A 25,742-nucleotide genomic window follows, 5' to 3' on the forward strand; every position below is an offset into this window, starting at 1 on the left:
CTCCGCAGCCAGCGGAACGTGGAACAATAACATTGCATTTCCGGGTCCTGGCCAGTCCGCGGCAGAGGGTTACGATCATGGGCAGGCCACTACACGCTGATTTTAAAGAAACCTTTTGTTTACTTTATATCTAGCTTACAGCCTGCTACATGCCTGCTATATTTGTCTTTTGGAGCAATCTTTACAGAACATTTCAGGTGAGACTCTAGCAGATGTACTGTTTGAGTTTTACCATTCGGTGTGCCAGATGTTTATAAGTCTGGCATTCCAAAATCCTTATTGACACCAAGCAATGGATAAGCAGATTGTCGTTCAAAAAATTTTTCGCTGGAAGCCACTCACTCATGTCATTACTTACCTCCTATTGAACAGTACACTTCACCCATCTATAGCTAAGTTGTATGTCTGTCTAACACCCATTTCCTGCAGTGTCACCCTAAGGATTGACATGATAATGTGAGACATTGATTGTGTATGTTTTCTGAACTTTAAATGTGAACACACCTGAATTTCTGGCTTTTTTATGCCTATGTGTGCACAAGTCCTTATGCTGTGTTATATCTAGCCTTCCTAATCATCCATCAGCATCTCTTTCTTAAAATAAAACGCATCTAATATGGCCTGACTCCCTGTTTTAAAAAAAATCATTAGAATGTTTGGGAGATCTTGACTCTGCCCCCTCCTCTATTTGTGTCAACCTCTATATTAATACAGAACCTAGGGAATAACATGAAAGGGGAAAGGAGCATAAACCATCAGTACTCGGACTTCAGAAATGAATGGGATCCACAAAAACTCAGAGGATGCCATTTTCACAAACAAAAGCCTTGAACTGGTTTGGAATCCTGAGTTTCATTTTGTTAAGGTAAGTTAAGGTCCTCTTTAAAAAGGTTTTCTTAAACACTTGACTTTCTAGCAAAGTGTGTTTGTTGCTGTTCTGTTATAAAACTCCTACAGATACAGATGTATTACAGAATAAAACAGCACTAAAATAAAGGAACAAATACTTAATTTACCAAAATGTTAATCTATGCATTGTGGAAAAATCAGGTATCTGTTATACACATACTAATTATATTGGAGCACCTTTTGAGATCTGAACATTTATAGAGTTAATTTGTGTGCATAGCCTTCATAGTCATGTAAGAGTTTTAAAAAAAGATATCCATAGTCAGGTTTGCAACAAGACTATATTACAGTTTCACACCACATTTACCAGATCACTGTTGACATTTTTTTTTATTATTATTGAGAATATGTAGAACGTGTTTAAAATGTTGTCATTTTTTTTTTTTAATTTTTGAGAAAGTGTTTAAAATGTTATTACACATTGTTAAATAACTTACATAAATTACTCTAATAATATGAGTTAATAATAGTTTGAAGTATAAAGAGTGAGATTTGTTTCATTGGTTGCTTGGCTGACTAGGCTGTCATTTTGCTATTTGGCAGACAGGGGACAACATTCGAATGGGTAGAGCAAATATTGAATTTTGTACTCAAAATGTAATATTTTAAAACATTTAGAACTTGAGTGTCCATTTTCTTAAAGTGTACTTGTAGGAAAAGTGCCTAATTTAGATACTTACCACATCCCCCTTGCTTCCACTGATCCAATGCTGGGATCTCCCAAACCTGCTCAACTAGGGCTTGTCAAAGAGGTGTTCACAGTTGCGCTCCCATATGTGTACAAGTACAGCCACACTGTGCCGGATACCTTGCATATTTGCAGTAGCAAAGAGCCACTTGGCCTCTGCTTCTTCTAGTGAGCCCAAGCAGCTCTGTGCTACTGCGCAAGGATGAGGATTATTGCAACTGCACATTGTGGCCTCGCTTGTTCGCAGACAAAAGCATGATTGTGAACTTCCAGAGAGTCCCAGTGCTGAATCAGTGGTCTCGAGTAGGACATGGAAAGCCTTTGCAGGATTACCTTTACCAAGTTAAGTATGAGACTTTGGCTAAGTTCTCAGTGGTCAGTTGAAAAAACCCACGTGTTATAATGCGTTCTAATGAGTGTGAAAACTGCAATGGAGACTGGATGTAGACTTTAACCTCCTTGGCAGTTATCATGAGTAAGGCTCAGGGAGGAAAAAACAAGCCAGTAGTGGTAACCCCGAGCGTGACTCATGGTAGTCGCCAGCAGAACTGTGCAGAGCATAGCGCGCAGTGGGCATTTTAACTCCCCTCCCACGGGATCCATATGCCGGCAGCCATTCTTCTTTATGTCCTTGGAGTCTCTGCACCCCTCAGGTAAGATCACGTTTTTCATCATAACGACAGACGGCGATCTCACTACAGGGTTACACCCGGAGGAAGGAGGGAGAACTGCAGCGCTGGATCTCAGGGAGGTAAGTAAGTGCTGGGGCTGCTGCAGATCTCTCTGTGGTGTGATTTTGTTCCTGGTTTTAGGGTCTAATAGCTTGCAACAAAACTGCATCACTTTTAGACCCTAAAATCTGTAAAGAATCAGATCGCCAGGGCTTAATAAAAAGCCTGCATGCAGCAAAGCAAAATTATGCAACCTGTTGCAATGCAGTACTGTGAACAGGCCCATAGAGTTATCAGGGCAGTGTGATGGCATGCAGAATTATTCTGCAATGTAACTGAGCACTGGTGAACTAGCCCTTTCTCTATTTTTTAAAGTCACAGGTTTGCTTTACAATGTATAAAATGTGTATGCAGAATTCAGAACTCGGTTTATATTAAAATGTGTTGCAGAAAAATGTCATTTTACCAAGGTAAAAAAAAAAAATGTAAAAATTAAAATTTAGTCAAAAATGACTTTTTTAAAAAAAAATGTTTTGTCTTGTTTCCACTTATTTTAGCTGTGAGAAAAAAGTTTTTTTTCTTCACAGTTTATGCAAAGTTACGTTGCGTTCCTAATTTTGCGAAGCATGCAAAATTTACAAATGGAATAGACAAAATCATTACATTTCGAAATTGTAAGTAAGAGCAATTATAATTGCAAAATTTGACGTGATATTTCATAATAAGCTCAATTAATACGTTATGACTATCACTAACATACATATTATTAGTAAGTTTTGCCCTGAAGGTGAATTCCTACATGTGTATAAAAGTATATTTGAATGTCAAGTTCTAAGTTTTATTATAGTTCAAATCCATAGCTGTGGTTTAGTGATGTTCACATTTAAAAGTTAGAATGGAATAACCTGGCATTTTACAAGTTACTGCACTGACATTGCAACAGCCACTGCTGCAAGTGTATGCATGAGGCTTGGTTAGGGAGAGATTGCATTGAATGTTAACACTCTTGGTCTGGTTACACTACAGTTCTGGTCATGCTATATCTGTTTCTGCTAGATCAGGCTGATATCCAAAATACACTACTATATGAATTTTCCTGATATGAATGCACAGGCGATTCTACTGGTGCACTGGGATCCATTTAAACAGAGCAAAACAATCGTGAATAATAAGACAGGCATTCCAATAAAAACTTTTACTTCTATAAACCATTTTAATATTTTCTGGTTTAACACCAATTACACTTACACACAAAACTGAAGAACTTGACAGAGGTTCTCACCTCTCCCCACTCAACTCCTCCTCATGCTACATCAAAAGGTTTTAGTTCTCGTTGTTTTTGTCTTTCTGGAGACATTTAACCACTTTAGTCTCAGAGATTTTAAACTTTTGTCCACATTATCCAAAACTCAAATCATTATTTTGCCTGGTGTTAGACTTTAATGCACCTGTAAACATGATTTTTCCAACCACAAAAGCAAACACATTTTTATGAATGATAGATACGCTCAGTTTGCAGTCTGACAATGGTAGAGCTCATTACATATATTACTAGCCCTTTGCATGACCTCATGGGGAATGGCTGGTGCTCTGCATGCTTTATCCCAAGTTTGGCTTAGAAAGCTTTGCAAATAGCTCTATGTCCTCTTACAAGGTCATTATATCCTACACCCTTATAAAGAAATCACACAATATTACCTGTTTCTATGAGGCCTTTATTCTGTAACAAAAATCAAATATAGCCCCCCCCCCCCCCCCCAGACATGACAGGAAAATTACACACCTATTTGCTGCTGATCCTTAGCTGACGTATTTTATTAGACCAAAGCTACACAGAAGATTGTTAATTATTCAGTGCCAAAATATTAACTTCTTGCTGACAACTGCCTGATTTTTCAGAAACCGAAATTAAACACCCAGTTCAATAGCGACTTGCAAAGCAAACTCAAATTCCCTCTAAAGACTTGTACACGTGCTAGATGGCTCTGGGTCAAGGTGGCTCTGCCAAGAATCTAGTGTGTATATACGTTGGCCTGAATTTGCCCTGATGCATAGTGAGCTGACTGCAGGCTGAAGACTTCTTCTCCAACTCACCCTGCCTGCTCCATAACCCATGTGTCATGCACTCCTCTCCTCTTCATAGCAATAGAATGTTGCAGAACAGTGAAGCTACTTTAAAGCCTCTACTCCCAACAGTCGACCAAGGGATTGATTCCTAACTGATCCCTGCCAGGCAACAGTCCACGTACATGTGTAGGAGGCTTAATGCTTAGAGGAAATCGGTAACACTTAAATGATAGAATTTACTACCCTTTAAACCAGGGGTCAGGCACCTTTTTGGCTGAGAGAGCCATAAACGCCACATATTTTAGAATGTAATTCTTTGAGAGCCATACAATATGTTTAATAATGGCACAGTGCGCATGCGCTACAGAGGGCTCACGCCCCTGTTGCCATGGTAATGTGTATACTGTTGATCCTCTGGGCAGCAGGAAGTGTCAGACACGTCTTCAGCTTCTCTTGGGTTTTAGCAACATCAGCAATTTCCCCGAGAGCTAGACAGGAGAAATACTGACTAACAGCTTGTGCAATTAGCTAGCTGACTTGAGGGTTGAGTCACTTTGTAGGTCGAGATCCCCGCACTTTGGCCCAATTAGCTGCCTGTCAAATGACAGACGGCCTATTGGGCCAATGAAAGTGCGAGGATCTCGTCCTACAAAGTCACTGGACCTGACAGGATCCAGGGTGGGACAATTGGAGCAGCTCTTAGTTTTGGGGGGAGCGCGATTAAGTTAGTAGTGCATGCTACAGCAGTAGCGTGCCTACTTTGAAAATTGTACTTATGCTGCCACACTAAGCTGTGCTGCTTGAGCGGTGTAGCTTAGTGAATCAACCCCTACTGATTTGTCTGCAAGCCAGATATAGCCATCAAAAGAGCCACATATGGCTCTCAAACCATAGGTTCCCTATCACTGCTTTAAACAAACCTAAAGATGGCCATACACTCTTCTCCTTCGATTCCATGCAGATTTGATCCATTTACTGGGAATTGAGTCCACAAAATTTTGATAGATTTTTGGTTGATTTTGACTAAAAATTGTTTGAAAGCATTGATCAGACAGGATGGAAAATGTAAAACTATCGGGAGCAGGGCAAGTGTGTTGGCATATCGAAGGCATCGAACAGTGCAACTCTGCAGTTCAATAGATTTTCACGAGATTCCCTGCTAGAATCTATTGGAAATTGATGTGCAGTGCATGGTAGGAGTCAATTCCTTCTGAATCAATCCTTTTTAGAAAGGAATTGATCATTTTCAAACCTTGGGTGGAAATCTATAAGTGTATGGCCAACTTTAGACTATAGTAATAGACTACAGTAAAATAAAATTCCCTTCTCTATTTTCATTTTTATTAAAGGGTATCCAATGGGAATACATATGAAGAGCCACATGTAGGTATAGGTGCAAAATATCAGTAATAAAATATTGGTAACTTAACCGATAACTTTAACCGATATTCTATTATCTACTTTCGGTGCAAAATAATGGTAATAGAATATCAGTAATTTTGCTGATATTCTACTATCCACTATAGAAGAATATTGGTAATTTTACAGACATTTTCCTATTCTCACACAGAACCCTCCCTTTAACACTAACAATAACCCCAGGTCATCAAGTATGAACAGAATTCCTGGCATAAAGTTGCTGCACCACCATTCAATGTTACATAAATGCAGTTTATTGAATGCTTTACAAAACATCTAAAATCAATTAACAACCAAAACAATCCACAACACAGTACATGTGGAAAAATATACAAATATCCCTTGTGCCTCACCGCCATAATATAAGTCACCCTATATGCTGCAAATGTCTGGGTTCTGTATACAGTAAACCCAGAATGGACTAAATGGGACCCGGGTCCAGATATAACAAAGATTACCACAAAATGTGCTAGTGAAGTTCAATATTGCAAGAGCCCAGATAAAGTGCATAGCATAAAGATCAGTGCATTAAGTGAGAGCGTGAATAAGCTCATGAGCATACTAGGTGCATAAATTGGTAAGCTTGTGTAAACCGAGCAATGTCAGAGATGTGTATAAATGACGAAGTGGTCACGTGGACCACGTCGCGCGTGGAGCATTTGCTGTGCCTCCCTCCACTCTTCATATTGGTGGCTGCTAGATTTCGCTATGGCTGAGAACCCTGTCCAGGACTATGTATGTATTACTACACGCATTTATACACATCTCTGACATTGCCCGGTTTATACAAGCTTACCAATTTATGCACCTATTATGCTCATGAGCTTATTCACGCTCTCACTTAATGCACTGATCTTTATGCTATGCAGTTTATCTGGGCTCTTGCAATATTGAACTTCATTAGCACCTTTTGTGGTAAGCTTTGTTATATCTGGACCCGGGTCCCATTTAGTCCATTCTGGGTTTATACAGAGCCCAGATGGCTAACATTTGCAGCATATAGGGTGACTTATATTATGGAGGTGAGGCACAAGGCATATCTGTGTATATTTTTCCACATGTACTGTGCTGTGGAATGTTTTGGTTTTTAATTGATTTTAGATGTTTTGTAAAGCATTCAATAAACTGAATTTTTGTAACATTGAATGGTGGTGCAGCAACTTTATGCCAGCAAGTCTGTTCTTACTTGATGTCATGGTGTATTTTTCCTGGTGCTTGCACACCTTATATGATTTTGGAGAGCAGATCTTTATAAGTGAATTACAACAATAACCCCAGGTGGTGCCTAACCTCAATCCCCCCACACACATCTAACCATTAAGACCCTTGTCTCCACACCTAACCCTAAAGACCTCCATACCTAACCCTTAAGGCCCTCCCTCCCACACGGTGCAGCCATAGGCACACATTAAAACATTGGTTATGAGGGTAAATTTAGGTGCAGTAGCAGCAATTTGCAAATTTACTCTCATAACTGATGTTTCAATGGGCACCTATGGCAACAGTCAAATGTAACAGTACGGATCATGCTGAAAATCTACGTGATTCATCAAATGGGCCTAGCACCTTCTTCTTATGATCAAAGTGCGGGACTCTGTCTAGCACTCTGATCTCCACTCTTGCTTATGTAATGCTGTGTGTGTGTTCTCACTTCTTGAGTGATGTGATTCTTAAAACTCACTTATACCGTTACATTAGCAAGCACTTTTCAAATTGCTGACACTTAGAAAAGCACTTTTACTGGTTTAAAAATTTGCATCGTATGGCCTCAAATAAAAATAAAATATTTCTAGGTAAGAAACAAATAAATACCAAATATAAATTAAATACATTAAAACATTTTACATTCCTCTTGCAGCTACTGTGTTTAACCACACAAAACGCTTGCTTTGGTGCAATATATTTTTCTCCACTCAGGGCTGTTATCATGTCTGCTGTGAAAATCTTTACAAAGCTAGTAGCATGTATTCAGTTCACATTTCATCTGAAAATATTGCCTAATATTTCTATGGCTGGGTTTGCCATACTGCAATTTTGGAAATAACCGTGAGCCAGCTGGAGGTGAAAAATCTTTCCGGAAATAAAAATGAAACACGCTGAGACCTATTAACAACACATTGTTAAGGCTACAGAATATTTCATTTCTTGGCAAATTTGTCACTAATTGTTTTTCCCCATGAGCAAAATGATTTTGTCCATGTGCTCATAGCTTACTTTTGCATGCAATGGAATATTACCACTACTGTAATCTATTTACCTTGCTCATTTGTGTAGCACCGAGACTTTTTTGCATTGCTTTAAAGACAACATTAAATGATTCATATTAGTCTCTCTTCCTAAAGCAGTTTACGAGTTACAGTTCCAACTGCAATTATGAACACAGTAGTGCAAATTTTAGATGGACACCAACTGACATATGAATATGTGTCATATATGCTATGAACAGATGTATTTCTTTATTTCCTGTAGAGTTATTAGGTAACTGTAAAGTATGCATTGCCTTTACGCTTCATAGTAATAGTAATAATAATAATAGTAATATACAGGAGGCCAAAGAAGTTCACTACTAGCAGGCTGATTTAGGTGCTGATGCTTGGTTATAACATGGCACACATTCCCAGCCAGGGCACTATCTGCAAAGAGTTTGTATGTTCTCTCCGTGTCTGCGTGGGTTTCCTCCGGGCACTCCGGTTTCCTCCCACATTCCAAAAACATACGGATAAGTTAATTGGCTCCCCTAAAAATTGGCCCTAGACTACAGTACTTACACTACATAATATAGACATATGGCAATGGTAGGGATTAGATTGTGAGCTCCTTTGAGGGACAGTTAGTGACAAGAGATATATATATATATATATATATATATATATATATAAATATATATATATATATATATATATATATACACACTGTACAGCGCTGCGTAATATGTCGGCGCTATATAAATACTTAATAATAATAATAATAATAAATGGGATTCAGCAGTCACAAGTATCATTTCAACCACATGCGATTACTTTGGGCCCTGGCCTTCCACTGAAGAGCCAGCTGTGAAGATTTGGGCCCCTAGTGATAGGATTATGTATCTGGAGATGAAACAACAAAACACGGTCGGCACTCCAAACGGACATGGGCCCCCCGGGCCCCTCCCCCGCCTCTTCAGGAGCCAGGCCCGGTCGCCATGGCGACCGTTGCGACTGCGGGCCCTACGCCACTGCGCACAACAGATGCCAACAGTCCCAATAGATGCAGTTCTCATCAGTCCCAATATCCAATAGACATCCAACAAGTCTACACAACCAGATGCAGGTGAAATACACCAGTCCACAGTCCAGGGCCTCAGGACACGAAGTTCATCAAATCCTCTCTGGGTCCTGGCCGCATGGGGAATTCTCCTGGCTCACAACAGATCTGGTGAGCTGCTCTCCCTTCCCCAGACACAATCCAACTGCCTTCCATGAGGTACAAGCATAATACCAGCTCTGCTCTGAGGTGCCTAGCTGTCTGCCTCCTGCTGAGAGCCAGCCACTGAGCAGCCTGGATAATGAATGATGTCTTCAGAGCATGGGGGGAAGGTGAGATTTCTATGGGACAACAAATACAGTACTGTACATTAAGCCGCATCTACACGCGTAGATACGGCTCCGATGTTCCTTATCAATCGAGCCGCTGATGCGGCTCGATTGATAAGATCCGACAGGACGGATCTCCGTACCGCCGATTCCCTGCTCGCTCCCCGCGAGGGGACAATGGCAGGGAATCGAGCGAAAGATAAGCGGCGCCGGCGGGGACGAGCGGGGAATCGAATCCGGCGAGCGGGGACGTGGCGGGCACGCGCGGGGATGCGGAAGAGGCGATCCGGCGGCTAATCGAGCCACCGGATCGGAGCCGCATCTACGCGTGTAGATGCGGCTTTAGAGTCTGCAGTCCTAATCCAATCACCCATTGTCACACCTACCTACCTGTTGTTCACAGTGCACCCACCTACCTACGTCAGTTGAGCGCACGCAGTGTCACTGCATCTATTGGGACTGTTGGCATCTGTTGTGCGCAGTGGCGTAGAGCCCGCAGTCGCAACGGTCGCCGTGGTGACTGGGCCCAGCTCCTGAAGAGGCTGGGGAGGGGCCCGGGGGGCCCATGTCCGTTTGGAGTGCCAACCATGCGCGCTATTGGGAGGGGGAGCCGCAGCTGCGGGGAGGGCAGCCCGACCTCTCCCTCCCTACCTCTCCCCGGGGCCCCCCCTCAGATGCAGAGTGAGCGCGCACGGAAGCGCTGTAGGCAGAACTCACCTCCGTCCCTGCGTTCCAATCGCCGCTGATCTCCTCTCTGCATAGAAGCTGATACACACTGCTTCCGGCTAAACAGGAAGCAGTGTGTATCAGCATCTATACAGCGGGAGGAGATCAGCGGCGCAGGGACGGAGGTGAGTTCTGCCTACAGCGCTTCCGTGCGCACTCACTCTGCATCTGAGGGGGGGGGGGGCCGGGGAGAGGAAGGGAGGGAGAGGTCGGGCTGCCCTCCCCACGGCTGCGGCTCCCCCCTCCATATACAGCACCTACCTACCTACCCTATCCTATCCTGGGGGGCAGCTACCTACCTATCCTATCCTGGGGGGAAGCTATCTAATCTAACCTATCCTGGGGGGCAGCTACCTACCTAACCTATCCTGGGGGGGGCAGCTACCTACCTAACCTATCCTGGGGGGGCAGCTACCTAACCTATCCTGGGGGGGCAGCTACCTAATCTAACCTATCCTGGGGGGCAGCTACCTACCTAACCTATCCTGGGGGGGCAGCTACCTACCTAACCTATCCTGGGGGGGCAGCTACCTACCTAACCTATCCTGGGGGGGGGGGGCAGCTACCTAATCTAACCTATCCTGGGGGGGCAGCTACCTACCTAACCTATCCTGGGGGGGGGCAGCTACCTAATATAACCTATCCTGGGGGGCAGCTACCTAACCTATCTTGGGGGGGCAGCTACCTACCTAACCTATCCTGGGGGGGCAGCTACCTACCTAACCTATCCTGGGGGGGCAGCTACCTAATCTAACCTATCCTGGGGGGCAGCTACCTAATCTAACCTATCCTGGGGGGGCAGCGACCTAATCTATCCTGGGGGGCAGCTACCTAATCTATCCTGAGGGCAGCTACCTAACCTATCCTGGGGGGCAGCTACCTACTCTAACCTATCCTGGGGGGCAGCTACCTACTCTAACCTATCCTGGGGGGCAGCTACCTACTCTAACCTATCCTGAGGGGCAGCTACCTACTCTAACCTATCCTGGGGGCAGCTACCTAATCTATCCGGTGGGTCAGCTACCTAATCTATCCTGGGGGGCAGCTACCTAATCTATCCTGGGGGGCAGCTACCTAATCTATCCTAGGGGGCAGCTACCTAATCTATCCTGGGGGGCAGCTACCTAATCTAACCTACACTGGGGGGCACCTACCTAATCTAACCTATACTGGGGGGCACCTACCTAATCTAACCTATACTGGGGGGCAGCTACCTATCTAACCTATACTGGGGGGCAGCTACCTAATCTAACCTATACTGGGGGGCACCTACCTCATCTAACCTTATACTGGGGGGCACCTACCTCATCTAACCTATACTGGGGGGCAGCTACCTCATCTAACCTATACTGGGGGGCAGCTACCTCATCTAACCTATACTGGGGGCAGCTACCTAATCTAACCTATACTGGGGGGCACCTACCTATTTAACCTATACTGGGGGCACTTACTTATCTAACCTGTATTCGGGGCACCTAGCTAGCCTATACAGGTGGCAACTATACTGGCTACCTATATTGGAGGCACCTACCTAACTAACCTATACTAGGGGCACCTACCTATCTAACCTATGCTGGGGGCAACTATTCTGGCTACCTATATTAGAGGCATCCACCTAGCTAACCTGTACTGGGGGCACCTATCTATCTAACTTATACCGGCGGCGCCTGCCTATCTAACCTATACTGGGGGCAACTATACTGGCTACCTATGCTGGAGGCACCTACCTGGCTAACCTATACCGTAGGCAACTATACTGGCTTACCTATGCCTGGCTACCTATACTGGGGGGACCTATTGCTGGCTATAGGGATTCGGATATGTGTGTGCGTCGGGTGTTGCCGGGGGAGGGGGGGCTGTTGTTGCCGGGGGTGGGGGGGCCCACATCCAGATTCCGCATCAGGGCCCAGAGGTTTGTAGCTACGCCACTGGTTGTGCGCCTCTTGGACACCTTCTATTTGTGGAGTTGGGCCCTTTTACACTTAATCAGTTGCTCTCAGTTAAAATGGAAAGAAAACTGATTTTCAAAGTAATGCCCATGTATTCTTATGGCACCATTTACACTTAACGCGTTTTAACTGAAAAAACGCGTACCAACGCGTACTAACGCGTACCAACGCACACCAACTGATTAAGTGTAAAAGGAGCCTTACTGGAACTTTAGGACTTATGTTGCTTTGCCTCCGAAGCTGGGAACTGTGACAGCTTGGTAGGGGGAATCTCTGACAGTCCCTTGTGGATTATATAGTAATATTGTGAACTTTTTGTGTGAACTGTGTGACCAATAAATGCCCCGCCAGTCGGGTTTTGTTTAATCTGCCACTATACACTGTGTCTCTGGGCTCTGTAGTCTCAGAACCATCACAAACTGGTTGGCAGTGGTGGGGTCAAAGCACAGTTGGCAGACAAAGACTTGATCATCATGGAGGATAATTGCTCATCTGAATACCAAATCTGAATACCAAAACTGGACAGTCGCCAGTTTACAAGATCAAGCCAGAAAGCTGGGTCTGAGCTACAGAGGACTCACGAAGGGCCAGCCGATGGCCAGTCTGGAGAAAGCTGAACAGCAGAGATGTGAGGCTACAGAGACAACCCCTGCAACACCAGCGACCAGTAGGTCAGAGGCACCTCCACAGACTGGCAAAAGTAAGTGGGTCATATGGTATGAGGAGGAGGTGGAAATTCTAGGAGATGATGCAATACTAGAAATGAAAATTGCTGCTCGGAACCATGAGCTAGCCACTGTGTCCATATCAGCGCGTAGAGAGACCCCAAAAATCTCTCGCAAGGACTTTAACCACTTAAGCCCGAAGGGTTGAAATTTTTTTACATCCGAGCAACTTTCACCCCCCATTCATTTGCCAATAACTTTATCACTACTCATCACAATTAATTGATCTATATCTTGTTTTTTCCGCCACCAATTAGGCTTTCTGTGGGTGGTATATTTTGCTAAGAGCCACTTTACTGTAAATGCATTTTAACAGGAAGAATAAGAAAAAAATGGAAAAAATTCATTATTTCTCAGTTTTCAGCCATTATAGTTTTAAAATAATACATGCCTCCATAATTAAAACTCACGTATTGTATTTGCCCATATGCCCCGGGTATTTCACCGTTAAAATTATGTCCCTATCACAATGTATGGCGACAATATTTTATTTGGAAATAAAGGTGCATTTTTTCCGTTTTGCGTCCATCACTGTTTAGAAGCCCATAATTTATTAAATCATATTGATATACTCCTTTGACATGCATATTTAAAAAGTTCAGACCCTTAGGTAACTATTTATGTTTTGTTTGTTTTTTTATTATTATTGTAATTTTTTTTTTTTAGTTTAAACTTGTATGTGGGTATTTTTTGGTGTGGGAGGTAAACAGGGTTTTTTTTTATATATTTATATGTTTATTTTTAAAACTTTTTTTTCTAGGTGTAATTTGCTATTTGGCCACAAGATGGCCAGAATCAAAAAGTCCTGGGAGCGATCGATCTCGCTCCCAGGCAGAAGAAAGGAGACCAGAGCTCAGAAAAGCCGCAGCGTCTGAAGAGACGCTGTCGGCTTTTCTCCGGGGGGGTCCGATCAGCGAAAGGGATTTATAATCCCTTTCACTGATCGGTGGGCTAGCGGCCAGCAGTGGGGGCGCGCACGGAGTGCGCGCAGCCCAACTGGACGAGAAATCTCGTCCAGTTGGGCTTAAGTGGTTAAACCATTTCTTGAAATATCGGGAGATGTTGATGGGTTCTTTCAGGACTTTGAATTGCAGTGTGAACTACTGGATGTTCCCTCTATGGACTGGCCTTGTCATATTGTGGGGCTGCTGGAGGGGGGTGCTACAGAAGCATTCCGCATGCTGGATCCAAGAGAAAAGCGCAACTATACGGCGATCAAGCAGGCAATATTGGATTATTATGCTATAATGCCTGATGCTCACAGGAGCCAGTTTCGGAGCACCCCTTGCAACCTGGAAAACTCTTTTAAAATCTTTGCTCATAAGATTTCACAAGCATGCCGCCGTTGGCTGGAAGGAGAGCAAGCTTTTACTGCAGAGCAGATTATTCAAGTGTTTCTAATGGAGCAATTCTTCTCCAAGTGCCCAGCTGAAGTCCGTGAGTGGGTGCGAGAGAGGAAACCAGGTACCCTAGATGAGGCTGCAGCCTTAGCAGATGAGGCACTGACTATCAAACACACTGGAGAAAGATGTCAGTGGAGGCGCCCAGAACCTCCCCAGGGAGCCCAACTGTACTGCCCCATACATTGCCGAACACAGACTTTCCTCTAAGGGGGGCAATCCCTGGTCTCTCCTTCCATTACAGTCCACCAAAAGTACCTTCAGGAAGTCTTTGTGGATGGTAATAGAGCTGTTGGCTTCCGAGATTCTGGGGCATTTCTTACAATTGTGGATCCTAAACTAGTGCAGCCTGAGGCCATCTAGGCTGGGAAGAACTTGGTGATTCAACTGGCTGGAGGCGCACAACAATCTATACCAAGGGCTCGGGTCACTTTGGACCATGGCTTTGGGCCCCAGAATTGTATTGTAGGTGTGATGAGTGGCCTGCCTGCAGATGTAATTCTGGGAAATGATGTTGGTACACGATGGCGCCGTAACAGGACGCCGCGGCCACAGGGCTCCGGTCCTTTTCTCTTCTTTCTCCCCTTGAGGTCCTCTCCTGCTCTTTCTTTCCCTCTGAGGGGAATGGTGAAGTGGCGGGGGTCACTGCTGCTACTCGCCGGCAGCTCCATCAACGGCACACAGCCTGGGGGGCCTTGTCGGGGAACACGTGGAGACGCGCAGGCCTGGCGGCGGGCGGCCAGCTGATCAGGCGCTCAGCTGATCGCGCCCGCGTGCTCCGGCTGTGCTGGGTTCCGGATCTGACCTCCGCTCTCTCGCCGATGCAGGGAGGACAGAGGCATGCTGCCCAATGCGGCCTGCGGGACCTGGCTAAGGAGGATCCGGATTTCTCTCTGCCCGATGCAGGGAAGACAGAGGCATGCTGCCCGATGCGGCCTGCGGGACCTGGCCAAACGAGGATCCGGATTTCTCTCTGCCCGATGCAGGGAGGACAGAGGCATGCTGCCCGATGTGGCCTGCGGGACCTGGCCAAGGAGGATCCGGATTTCTCTCTGCCCAATGCAGGGAAGACAGAGGCATGCTGCCCGATGCGGCCTGCGGGACCTGGCCAAGGAGGATCCGGATTTCTCTCTGCCCGAGCTGCAGCCATCTCCGGATCTCTCCCCATTGCTGCCCGTTTTGCAGCCAGCTCCAGCCAGCACCTTGGAGCACTCTGGGATGCCTGGATCCACACGACCACTGCGACAATGGAGGGCCTGATGCTGCCCCATCGCAGCCACGGAGGAGGTGATGCTGCCCCCCTCCCAGTGGAGCCGGCTGCTGCACCTGGGCATCTGTGTCTGCCACCACCGAGGTAAATCTGCCACAACCGAGGTAAACCTCCTGGCCTGCCCACCACTGCTGCCCCCGGTCCCACGTCCACCACCACTGCTGCCCAGCCGGGGTGGCCCCCGGCCCCACGTCCAGCAAATGTGCCCCCTGGCCCCATGTCCAACACCACTGCGGCCCAGCAAAGGTGCCCCCTGGCCCCACGGGGCCCCCACTGTGTCCACTGTGTCTGCACCCTCACTACCAGCCGTGCGGACTCGAAATCAGGAGCGCTACTCCTCGGGCAACCTAGTCCGAGTGAACTCTGCTGTCCGCCTCCATCATGATGCCCCTCAGCTTTCACATCCTTCTCTCTACTTTCGTGGACAATCGGTAGCACCTGTCTTGTTGGGAGCGTGTCGCTGTGTAGCGTCCAGTGCCGAAAATGGCAGCGCTCATATTAGCTCTCAGGCTGCTCCTCCAGTCCCACTCTTTTCTGTTCCTGCTATCAGTGTATGTTTTGCTATGTTTGTATTACGTTAACTGTATGTGTATGCTGTAATGCTCTGTTTTTGCTTTTCAAGTTGCTTTTTATTGTTTATATGTATGTACCATGCTTAACTGTATGCGACGCTGTACTCTGCTTATTTGTATGCACAAGCTGTAATGTTGTCCTATGTATGCTTGTCCCATGTCTATGTATGCTTAACCGTATGCTATTCCTGTTTTCTTTTCATCGACGACCCTGTATGCGCCAAAACCAATTCCGGGTACAATCCACAGTTGTACTTGGCGATAATAAAATCTGATTCTGATTCTGGTGATCTCCGTTGCTACTTTGTTGGTACAGTTACAAGAAGTCAGAGCCCACACAGGGGCATGTACCAGTACTGCGACCTGTGAAGGTCTTCCCTGGTACATGCCTTAAGGTGGCCATACACTGGTCGATTTGCCATCAGATTCGACCAACAGATAGGTAGATTCCTCTCTGATCGAATCTGATCAGAGAGGGATCGTATGGCCACCTTTACTGCAAACAGATTGTGAACCGATTTCAGCCTGAAACCATTCACAATGTGTGGGGGTGGTGGTGCTGCCGCCGCTACCCCCCACCCTGCTCCACCCTGCTTACATTACCTGCTCCGCCGACGCGACACCCCAGGTCTCTGCTGTCTTCTTCTCCGCTCTGGTCTGGTCTCAGGCATGCTTCACTTCTTCCAGTTTAAACAGTAGAGCGCCCTCTACTGTTTAAACTTCCTGCCGGGCAGGAAGAAGTGAAGCATGCTGGAGACCAGACCAGACCAGAGCAGAGAAGACAGCAGTGACAGCGGGGACTCGCGCCGGCCGGAACAGGTAATGTATACCCATTGTGTCGGTCGTCAGGCATTCAAACGCCGCAATCGACGCAACCCCGACCCGCCGGTGATCGAGAAAAATCTTCCGCACGGACGGATCGTCGGGAATCGTTGGATCGTCAGCGGTGTGCGAGGCGATCTCACAGCCGATTTGATCACTGTGATCGAATCGGCCGTATATCGGCGGGAAAATCATTAGGTGTATGGGCCCCTTAAGAGGGGAGGGGGAGAAGTTGTGACAGTGGGTGCTTGGATTAGCACTGCAGACTCTAAGGGCCCTTTTCCACCTGCAATCGCTAGCGTTCATGCTGAACGCTAGCGATTGCTGAATCGCAAAACCGGCGTTTCCCCCGACGTTTGCAGCCGCGATTTTGCTATGCTATGCACTGCATAGCAAAATCGCGGCAATTATCGCTCCGCCGCGCGTTCGCGTTCCCGACAAAAGCGAATCGCGGTAGTGGAAATGACCTACCGCGATTCCTATGTTAAAAAGCAAACCGTAGCGATTGTAAAATCGCTAGCGGTTTGCGGTTTTGCGATTCAGCCAGCGCAAACGCGCTGGTGGAAAAGGGCCCTAATGTACAGTACTGTATTTGTTGTCCCATAGAAAGCTCACCTTCCCCCCATGCTCTGGAGACATCAGAGATACACCTTGTCAGCATAAAGCCATTCACTATCCAGGCTGCTCAGTGGCTGGCTCTCAGCAGGAGACAGACAGCTAGGCACCTCAGAGCAGAGCTGGTATCATGCTTGTACCTCATGGAAGGCAGTTGGATTGTGTCTGGGGAAGGGAGAGCAGCTCACCAGATCTGTTGTGAGCCAGGAGAATTCCCCATGCGGCCAGGAAACAGAGAGGATTTGCAAAACTTAGTGTCCTGAGGCCCTGGACTGTGGACTGGTATATTTCACCTGCATCTGGTCGTGTAGACTTGTTGGATGTCTACGGGATATTGGGACTGATAAGAACTGCATCTAATGGGACTGTTGGGATCTGTTGTGCGCCTCTTGGACACCTTCTATTTGTGGAGTTACTGGAAGTTTGGGACTTATGCTGGATACACACCATGAATGCGTCCGTCGATACGCGTCGATTCGATTATTTCCGAGCATTTCCGAACGCATTTCGATGATTTTTAGGTCGATTGCCATGTAAAGTATGGCAAATCTACCTAACGATCCATCGAAGCTTGAATCGGACATGTCGGAAATAATTGAATCGATGCGTATCGATGGACGCATCGAACGCGGAAACGCATGGTGTGTATCCAGCATTATGTTGCTTTGCCTCCGAAGCTGGGAATTGTGACAGCTTGGTAGAGGTAATCTGTGACACTCCCTTGTGGATTATATAGTAATATTGTTAACTTCTTGTGTGAACTGTGTGACCAATAAATGCCCTGCCTTTTCTTTAATCTGCCGCTATCACTGTGTCTCTGGGCTCTGTGGTCTCAGAACCGTCACAGTAGGTATATGCAGTAATGAGTATTATAATGTGCACCTGTCACACACACAGGTAGTCACTGAATGTGCTGGGCCTGGCAGTGGCACACACAGTATGAATTATCAAGGCTGTCTATGCAACACAAGTATCAGTGGGACACACAGAAAAAAAATAGATCACAAGAACAAGATTAGCTCTCAAAAGAGCTGTTGTGGGGTGCTATATTAGCAATAAGAATCAGCAAGGAGCAAGCTAAGAAGCCTACAAAAGCCTAACTAATCTTTCCCTATGAGAGTCTGCAGCAGCTATCCCTTCTCTATTTACTGCAGACACATGAGTGAGTAAAATGGCCGGTGCTGCCTGCCTTTTATAAGGGGGAAGTGGCTTCAGGAGGAAGTGTAGCCTAATTGGCTACAATGTATCTGCTGACTGTGATGCAGAGGGTCAAAGTTGACCCTAATGATGCACTATGGGGGCGAATCGAACTTCCAGTAAATGTTGTGGTTCTCCGCGATCGCGAACCCCCGGTGTTCGCCTGGAACCGTTCGCCGGTGAACTGTTTGGGCCCTCTCTCCTCCTTGTCCTTGATATTGGACAAGGGTGGGTTTTTATTTTTATTTTTTTTTTGGGGGGGGGGGGGATTTGTTGGGGAGGTTCACCAATCCTTTGTAACCTTGTAAGGAAACCCCTCCATGTTACAAATGTTTATTTATTTATTTATTTATTTATTTATTTTTACATTTATTTTAAGTCTTATTCTTTCACATTTTATATGTAAATAGCTCATATGCAATTTAAAATCCTCCTTAGTTTTCTCCTAGGTGATATTTTCACACTGTGTTAATAAAATGCATTTAGTCACTTAAGGACCACAGGCTTACACCCCCTAGTGACCAGGCTATTTTTTACTAATTGGTGCTCTGCAGCTTTAACCTCCTTAGCGGTATGCCCGACACTGTGTCGGGCATACCGCTCTGTGGCCCCAGGAGTCCTCCTTAATGCATTTTTAGTTCCAAATGACTGTAAATCCTATAGCTAGCACTAGGCTAGCTAGTACTAGTGTTGGGCACCCCCAGATCCCTCGCAATCCCCCCATTATATTTACCCAGCGATCGCACAGCCTCCATGCACAGCTCCAATCTCTCTATGGGAAGGATTGGGTTTGTGGATGACGTCATGATGTCGGCAACGTCATGACGTCATGTGCAATCCTCCCCATAGTGAAGACCGGAGCTGTCCGGGGAGGCTGCGCCAATCGCTGGATCCAGGCTGGGTAAAGTATAAATGAGGGAGTGGCGGGAATCGGGGGGGGGGGGTGCCCAACACTAGTACTAGCTAGCCTAGTGCTAGCTAGAGTGTTTTCAGCTGCGGGATCTTTTCGGGGGAGGAGCAGGCACAAAATGGCAAAACCTCCTGAGCGGCGTAACACAATTTAGCACACAAATGAATATTGTCCCCTTTTTTGCCCACCAACAGAGCTCTCTGTTGGTGGGCTCTGATCAATGCTGCAGGCTTTTGTTTTTATTAATTTTATAGTCATTTTTTTTAAATAAATTTTACTATTTTTTTAACTATCCCCCCTCCCTCCCAGCACCAGCCAATGACAGCGATCGGCTGTCATAGGCATCAGCCTATGAGAGCCAATAGCTCGAGCCTCCCCAGGGGACAGCTGAGTGACACGGTTGTCCCCAGTACAACGCTGCCGTAGATCACAGCGCTGTACAATGTAAATAGACGGCAGTTGCACCGTCTAACAGTCTCCTAGCGGAGATACGCGAGCATTGGCAAGCACTATCTCCTGCAAAACCCTGCCCCAGGACTTGACGCCTTTCGGTGTTAGGCGGTCCTGGGGCTGCCACCCTCCTCACGACGATTGTCGTTAGACGGTCAGGAGGGGGTTAAATCTCCAGCAAGCAAGAGAATACTCTAAATATTTTTTATAGTACTCTCTCCCCTACTTTTTTAATTGTGCTGAAAACTTATTTTAAAAAGTATCTCCTAAGAAAACTCAAGAGAAAAAGTGAATTGCATATGGACCATTGTGTGGTAAAGAACAGAATTGTGAATTACACTACAGGGATGCCTTATGTTTATTTGATTAATGATTAAAGTGGCCTACTTGCCAGGCATTGTGATCCATGACCATGAATACAGGAATGTTCATGGGGTCTTTATTTACCTATTCACTGCAATGAAGCAAGGAGTGGCTACCTGCTAATGCAACCAGGCACAACTCCTGGTGTGCAGGACACAGTAGTAGGTCACAGTTCCTGCACTTCATGGCTGTTGACTTCTCTAGTGGGATGTACTTACTCCCTACCTTGTCAGGATTACCATACTAAGCAAACAGATCACCCTATAAGAGTTGAACTGTTATGTGCATAAAAGAAAAAAGAAAATCTACCGGTGCCCAACCTTTAACCGTCCCACTACCTATACCTAATACATAACTCTCCCTCTCCTATGCCCACCCCTTACCCCTACAGTAGTGCCTAACCCCCAACTACAACCCCCCCAGTCGTGTCACCTAAACCGTAAAATTCCCCCTGCTGCAAAGCTGCCCATAGGGCAGCACCCTTCTTTCCAAGGCACCTGCAGTGCCCCTTTTTACGTTTGTAGGCGTATGGTGTGCATGTGTCCTAGATTCCCCCAACTGAAGACTCAATTAGCTTTCCACAAATGTATGGGGGAAGGAATGTGATTTACAACATAAAAATACTGTATATTTATTTTTTGATTAATGTAAAGTGTGCAATGTATGGTAGTATACTGAAAGGCTACGGGACGTTATTGTTCTTTTATTTGTGTGACTGGCGGCTATTTCTCTGAATCTTGGTAGGAAAGTATATTTTTGTATTCTTGTGATTCCCAGTGGAAGGTTAGCAGAGAGACTGGTGGCAGAAGCTACTAGAGAAGGTGCCGAGATATATAGAAGCTATTTAGTAAAATGTGAATTGCTACTGCTTTAGCTGGAATAAAGCATTATTCATCTATGGCCAAACCATGTTCAAAACATTCTGCTTTAATTATGTGCAAATGTACTTTAAGGAAAACAGTGGCAACCATAATAGTGCCTTCTGACCAAACTCTTGCCTCTTAGTGTCAGCTGGGTGAAGGATGGAATCTTTATGACATAGACATGTTTCCTATCCTCCATCTGACTATAAGTCAGCTTCTGTTACAATACAGAGACTGGCATATAACATAGTAACTGCATAGTGGGCATGGCTATGGTTCCTGCAGTCTGAATTCCATACAAGTAAGGACAGATGCAATAAGACCCAACAGGGCACCTGCAGTTTAGTTGTGTAAATTAAAGCTAGCACTGCAGCAAGGGTTGTAAGCTGGAATATGCACTTTATCTATTTTCCTGTCAATAAAGTACTTTCTCAGTTTCACTTTTATAAATGTGATATACACGTTTTAAAAATAGGCAGAAAGTTAGAAAGAAAGAAAGAAAGAAAGAAAGAAAGAAAGAAAGAAAGAAACTTTGAAAGTTGATCTGTGGCTGGATTTGCAGACAGTTGAGAAAACATAAAAAATACATCTAAACTCTCTGATGACAGGATTATTTAAGTCAGGAAACCAAGTAGATATTGAGCTGTTGTTCTGCATGAGGAGAATCAAATTATCCCATGTGTTGTTATTGTATCATGCCCGAATTAAGGATGATGAATCACTCTAATTCGGTTTAATACGGAAACACAAACAATAATGTAATGCACCATCAAATGACTATGATTTTTTTTAGAGCCAGTATTCCAAAAATCGTGTATGGCAGGTTAAAAGAATGTGATGGTTCCAAGTGTATTTAAAGCTATTAAGAAATGGATAATACTTACATTTATAAGTATTTTTTTTACTTATGCTTTGAAAAAGTTTAAACAAAAACTTTTACAAAGCATAAGTATGCAAAGATGTAAAATGATTATTGTCCAATATGATCATTTTTGAGATGGTAACTGTCCAATTATCTACATGCATTCCTTAATCCCGGCTCTGCCTGTTCAGTAAGCCAGCACCTATTCAGTAGGAGACCTTTGGCAAGTCTCCCTTACACTGCTACTGCCTATAGAGCGCGTCCTAGTGGCTGCTGCTCTGGCGCTTTGAGTCCGCCAGGAGAAAAGCGCGATATAAATGTTATTTGTCTTGTCTTGTCTTGTCTAATTGTCTTGACAAGCAGCATTTGGGAAAAATGGGTTAAACTACTTTTACTTAAGTAATTACTAGTTTTTTCCCTGTCAGTTTCAACACAACTAACATACATGAATAGTTATCCTGCACATAAAACAAAACAGTAGTCAGAACTCTGCAGCTGCAGTTGGTCAGATCATGCCCATCTATTCGCTCACCATTTGTTGTAGTTGTGTATCCATCTGATCTGTAGACAAAAATGTGCTTGCCAAAATCAGAACGGTTCCTCAGTAAGCCTAAAGGTGCGTACATACGCCTTATTTTTACAAACATACGGGTCCGTCAGACCCTCCTGCCAGGCGGTCGTTCTACCGACAGTATCAAGTGAGTGCAAGCTGTCGGCAGACTGATAACTGTTTTTGACTGATCCGCTAGTCTTATCAGTCTGCCGAATGCCTGTACTCACATGCTACTGTCGGCAGAACGACCTCCCCACGGGAGGGTCTGACAGACCCGTCATTTGTAAAATACTGTGTGTGTAAGCACCTTAAATGTTATGTTCACATATGACCTTCCATGCAAAGTTTTATAATGTAAGCTGAAGGTACAGACATGGATAAACGTGTTACCCTTACAGCACATTGAAAAAAAGTGCTTTAAGCTCATGGCTTGCTCTAGCGTGGGGCGAGAGGGGGCAGGGTCCCCTCAAATAAATGTCCTGCCCACTCAATCGGGCAGATTGGCAGGGAAGGGCAGGGGGACAGCAGAACAGCGGGCAGGGGAAGTGCCCACCTTCCCCAGATCTACAGAAAAGGTTCTGCGCCCCTTACAGCTAGTACAGAATGATGCAGCCAGACTCCTAGCCAATGCCCCCCGCAGCTCACACATCACCCCAGTACTGCAAATTCTTCACTGGTTGCCAGTAAAATGGAGAATCAATCTTAAGATCTGTCTGCTGACATTCAAGGCTCTACACCACATGGGACCCAAATACATAGCGGATCTACTGGAACTTTATGCCCCTCCACGCACCCTCCGCTCTGCCAACAAGATGAAGCTGATTTTTCCCAGGATACACTAAACATTTGGTGCTCGGGCCTTTTCCTACACAGCCCCTACTCTATGGAACTCACTTCCACAATCAGTACGAGAGGCTTCCTCTCTGGACAGCTTTAAAAAAAGGCTAAAAACTCACCTCTTTTCCCTAGCCTTTGAGACTGCACAATGCAGGGTCACAGCGCTTTGAGTCCCCAGGGAGAAAAGCGCTATATAAATATTATTGTTATTGTTGTTGTTGTTCCCCTGCCAGACTGTGGGATCCCCGTGGTGAACTGACCGCAGCGTCTAATAGACGCCGTGCCAATTCATCCCCGCAGCCCGCAGCTCACCACACTCCAGCCTGCATAGTCTTCCAGCAGGCAGAGCAGGGCTACGGGAAGATGGCGCCCCCGAAGCCCTGTACTGGGGACCATTTGTGGCTGGATAGTGTAATGGTTAAGGGCTCTGCCTCTGACACAGGAGACCAGGGTTCGAATCTTGGCTCTGCCTGTTCAGTAAACCAGCACCTATTCAGCAGGAGACCTTAGGCAAGTCTCCCTAACACTGCTACTGCCTATAGAGCGTGTCCTAGTGGCTGCAGCTCTGGCGCTTTGAGTCCGCCAGGAGAAAAGCGCTATATAAGTGTTTGTCTTTGTCTTTTTGTCTTTGTGTCTCCAGTACACGCCTGTCAGCGTGGGACTTTTGCAGGCTGGCTGCGCACTGCAGATCGACGGGGAAGCTGCGCCCAGGGAGAGGAGATTTTCTACAGATGAGTAAATACTTTTTTTTTTTACAGGTGGTCATGGTTTGTGGTGAAACGCTGGCCACATTACGATTATTTTCTGGTGAAACGCTGGCCACATTATGACCATATTTTTGGTGAAATGCTGGCCACATTACGATTATTTTCTGGTGAAACGCTGCTGCATTGCGATTATTTTCTGGTGCAAGATTGATGCATTATGATTATTTTATGGTGAAGCACTGCTTGCATTTCATGTGTCAGAGGTACTGGTTCTTGCATTTCATGTGTCAGAAGTAATAGTTCTTGCATTTAATGTGTCGGAGGTAATAATTCTTGCATTTCGTCTCGGAGATAACGGTTGTTGCATTTTATGTGTTGGAGGAAATGGTTCTTTCATTTCATGCGTTGGAAAAAATGGTTCTTACATTGCCGCCTCAATGTTACGCGTTACATTACAGTTAGCCCCGCCCACATGACATCATGACCATGCCGCACTAGCATTACCAAGAAGAAATGTGCTCCAACGTGATGCCCCCTTCACATTTCTGACTGCCCCCTCATATGTGCCTTTCTAGAACTGGCCCTGTTTAAGCTTCCTGAAAGTAATCAAGTCTGAAAAAAAGGTTCATTATTGGTTACTAGGTGGACCAAGCCCATTATAATAATGGGCTCTAGTCCCTCACAACCCCCCTCCCCTCCTGCCCCTATGACCACCGCCTGTAATCACGCATGTGCGACCCACGGCCGCCCGCCCCCCTGGCCCGTCCTCCTCCTGTGCCGGCATATGCGTAGTAGCGCAAAAACACAGGGACAGGAGGATGACACAGGGACAGAGGGATTTTATTATATAGGATTGTACAAATATATTCTGAAATGGCCTGGATAGGTGTTACTACTGCTTGAAAAGATCATAAATATCAGGGCTAGAGTGATTCTTCAAGTGAGTTGTTTTCTCTAATAAGTATTACAGATACTCGAATTGTTCAATGAGTCATTAAGCTTATACAAATCGACCGAAGGAGTTACTCTACTGTTTGTTATCATATGTACATATGTATATATGTACCCCAAACTGAATGTGGACTGCTCATGTGAGAACAGGTGAAAATATTATAAAGAAGAATTATTTAGGGTTAAGCCGTGAAGGGGGGAAAAGCCTCAAAACACTGCAGAATACCATTGACAGTACAAAATAACAGAATTTCAGTAACTGATTTGAAGATACTCTACTTATCCAATGTAAGCAATCACATTGCATGATTGGGCCAATCATATTGCATGATTGGACCAATCAGACTCGACCAATCACATTGCACGATTGGCTCAATCAAATTGCACTATTGGGCTTATCAGATTGGACCACCTGAATTGCACGATTGGACCAATTAGGTAAATCAATTGGTTCAATTGTGTTTGTCCAATTGTGCAATTCAATTGGTACAATCCTGCAATTTGATTAGTACAGCCTGACCGGACCCTAGTCACATTGTAACCGACAATGCCAACGTTCAGGACCTTTCCATTAAAGGGAACCAAAGAGGAATAAAATGTGAAAATAGAAAAAGGCTTTTATACATACCTGGGGCTTTTTC

General features: G+C 45.3%; 1 protein-coding gene across 5 annotated transcripts in view; it reads right to left on the bottom strand.

The window, feature by feature from the left end:
- Positions 1 to 25,742, bottom strand: part of BMPR1B (bone morphogenetic protein receptor type 1B) — a 664,739-nt gene that overhangs the window by 381,882 nt on the left and 257,115 nt on the right. The window contains exons 1-2 of one of the 5 annotated variants that reach the window (XM_068232356.1): positions 8,012 to 8,092; positions 359 to 436 (exon numbers count right to left, since the gene is read on the bottom strand). The exons of the other annotated variants lie outside the window; for them this stretch is intronic. The gene's annotated coding sequence lies outside the window, so the exon portion shown is untranslated. Of the gene's footprint in view, positions 1 to 358; positions 437 to 8,011; positions 8,093 to 25,742 lie in introns of those variants that run through there. 5 annotated transcript variants of the gene reach the window in all.

Source organism: Hyperolius riggenbachi, chromosome 1 (genome assembly GCF_040937935.1).
Source record: "Hyperolius riggenbachi isolate aHypRig1 chromosome 1, aHypRig1.pri, whole genome shotgun sequence".
Lineage (NCBI taxonomy): Eukaryota > Metazoa > Chordata > Amphibia > Anura > Hyperoliidae > Hyperolius > Hyperolius riggenbachi.